Consider the following 3,560-nt stretch of genomic DNA (forward strand, 5'->3'; position numbering starts at 1 on the left):
CTGTTTGTTGCAGAAAAAAGCTCTGAAATCCCCTCTGTCAAGTACCAACGGCTGACAGACAAAGTTAGCGACTGTCATGTGGACATACAGCACTTGCTGACAAAAAAGGCGACCTCTGAGATAAATTCAGACCAAACAGCTAAAAGTAGGGAAACTGAATCTGCCAGCTAGCAACAGGACTACTAAATCATAAATTGAAAAGGATTTGTGTTTACAGGGCTGTGTGATTAATTGCAAGCTCATCTTTATTATAATATCTGCCTTACCAAGAAACACATTGCAAAAGTCTGAATATATTTTAATAAATAAGAAGAATAGTTGATGTAACAATATACTGTACTTTCTCACTTATAGCATCCCTATGTTTCACTTGTTGTACTGTTTTTAATTCTCATACTTTCACACCCTTTTAATGCAGTCAGATGGAGTTCACTAGTTTTCACTTACACTCAGATGAACTTGTACAAATTTAGTGCAAAAAAACCCTTTATAGATATTTTTTTAAATTTAAGGGTTGCATATACAAACAGGTGTAAAACATAAAAATATAAAGGTATAGTGAATAAGAACTCTGAATGTATTAACGATATTGTTTGTTGTGTATATGAATTGACCGAGTGGAAAATGTTGCACAGTTTCACCCGCTGTGGGTTAATAAAGTTTTCTCATCTAATCTAACTCTTTAATTTTACTGTTTGTTTTTTGTTTGTTTTTTCATTTCCTGCAGGCCTGGTTCACAGATCGTCACACTGGCCTTGTTTGGGTGAAATAATGATTGAATACATGGTTTGTAGGTGGCGTCTCCATCAAAACAATATAAGAATGGACATTTTTCTTATGTTACAGGAAGGTTTATCAACGTTCTCACAACAATGGTACAAGTAGCTCAAAGTAATGTCAGCAGTTCGCCAGCTGTTTCCCTCACTCAGTCAAGTTTTCATCAAGTCGGAGAAAAAGATTCCATTCCTTTATTTATCTGTAGCCTGTTGTGTAATAACCTCAGGGTCTAGTTATGGTAGATTATGCTGCTAAGGTTATTTGCTTCAAAACAGTAACACAAAGTGTGTTCACACATACACTTAACTACTGAAAACGTCCTGAATTATTCTGGGCGAGCTGAAAGTGTGAACTGAAAAGGCCAACGTTTTTATTCTGACCTTATCTGAAGTTTATCCTCTCAGCATCCAGAGTATTTTTTTCTGCAGAGAACACAGCAGGAAATAATCAGGAGAACTCTCATTGAGTGAGTGGGGAGGCAGTGGTGACTTTTCTTCCATGCAATTGGTGCACAACTGTATTGTAGATTGTATGCATGTGGCCTTTTGCAGTTTCTGCGCATGTCATCAAACTGCTGCATAACATTTTATGTCCACTAGTTTGTTCTTCTCCTGCTCACTTTTTGATATCGTGATTTTTCCACACTTGGCAAATATTCTCTTCACCGTGTAGCTGACTCTGTCGCTTTGTCTGCCACTTCCATGTTGTTCGTTTTACGTTATGAGACACAGGAGCAGTCCTCCTGGAGTTCGTTAGACCAAAGTCATGTACAGTCAGTGTTTCCTACAAGTTCTGTCTGAGACACATGGATTCATGAAAAACATGTGAATTGACTATGTAATGTTTTAAAGTTCAATTCAATTACTTCACACACACAATTTCATGTTGGATTTTTCAACTTGAAGTGTTGTGCTGTGACCTGTAGCCTACACTGCAGAAACTAAAATTTCTATAGTCACTTTATATAATCCACATTCTCCTGACAAGTCCAAAGAAACAACTTATTTCAAAATGTTCCAAACACAAAATGAGGACTTAATTGCTTGCAAGAAGAAAAGCCATTGCACTGAGCAAAAATGATTTGTTAAGTTTCTTGAAATCAGACATTACATCTGATTTAGCACATTAAATCTTATTTCAAGAAACTTTAGAAGTAGTAAAAAAAAAAAAAAAGGAACAACTATCAACAAACACAACGTGCCAAGATTTGAGTCTGTACAGTGTTCTTATTGTTCTGTACATTAAATCCAAAGCAAATGATGAAATACTTGGAATTTCAGCCCTCATCATCAAAAAAGGATCTTGTTTCACATGACGGGAAATCATTAGGCTGAGTGTTGAGGCATAAATGCTGAGAGTATGGTTACATGAGACTGCAATGTGCACACAAAAGTGCAGGAACATTGAAATGGAGTATAAGTAGAAATGCAAAAGTGTTGTGACTAAAGTCATTCTGTACAGGTAAAGTGTTGAACCTGAGCTGATTTCATCATTTAGGGGAAGTGTTTTTGTATATTCATATGTTTTATGAGACGCAGATATAGCACTCAGAAGCGAAGGTTCCTCTGCAAACTTTGACTTTTAATGTAAATATTTTCCCCTCTTGTCCCCTGTGGTGAGCCTGGGTTGGCATACCATACATGCCACACATTTTCCTTCTGCTCCCTTTTCTTGTTGTAGCCGAGCGTCACTTTTCTCAGCTCAGAAAGGCTGCATTAATGTGCTGAATGCCTTTTTTAAAACCATTGCAGTCTGTGATGGACCATTATTTGTGCCCCTTTTGTGCTCTGGTAGATCATTATTCTGATGAAACTATGAGTTGTGAGGTGTTTAAGTTTTCCATCCATTTCTCTCAAGTGAACTGAAGTCATAATAATCCATTCAGGATGAAAAAAATCCATCCTTGCGTACATGTATGCATTCCTCACACATCTGGAGTCCTGCAAGAATGACCGCGATTGTCGTCACCTTAGTGTTGCATTCTTCCCCATGATTTCCACTTTGGCTCTTTTTAAGGCCCTCGGTTAACATCGGCCAAACAGCATATTGTCAAGTAAAGCTGTCGATGAAGTGAGCTTTGTTTGAGATAATGAACACTTTTGTTGATGGTTATATGCTTAGCAGAGTGACGAGTCATGTGGAATGATATGCATTCTTTACATTCTGTCCTTTTTACTCTCCGTACATTTAGCCTTTTTTGCACTTTAAAGTCATGCACTATTTGTCCCATAATGTGAGTAAATCAATTAGTCTGGCAGCAATAAAGGGAACAATTGGTTACAAATCATCTGATCCTTTTGGAGGCCCTTGAGCACATTTTTTCTCTGAAAGGCTGCGTGAAATGTTTGGAAAAATAACTGTGGAGCTCTGTGTTTTGCCTTAATTTCCATGGAGATTCCAAAACTTCCTGCCTTCAGCGCTCATGGAATGTGCCCCCACTCCACCCCCGAAACTTTTCCACATAAATCAGGGCACCGTCCTCAATTTTTTGGGGGCGGTTACAGAGATGGAGCAAACCTCTCAGATAGAAGTCGTGTGTGTGCTTAAAGCGTTGACTCTCGCCGGGCAGCAGAAAGAACACTACACCTGTTCTTCACCTCTGCTGCGCTTCTTTCACTTCCTTAGCATCTTTATATAACTCATCCGCATCCCTTGTGAGACCTGAGCTTTTGTTTGGTACTCCTTTACTAAGTCCTTTGTTCATTTGGGATTAGAATTACTTAGTGAGTACACTTTGAATCAGAAATAGTTTTAGAAATAAAATAAAAAAAACCCTTGTATTC

The sequence above is a fragment of the Symphodus melops genome, assembly GCF_947650265.1.
Source record: "Symphodus melops genome assembly, chromosome: 8".
NCBI lineage: Eukaryota > Metazoa > Chordata > Actinopteri > Labriformes > Labridae > Symphodus > Symphodus melops.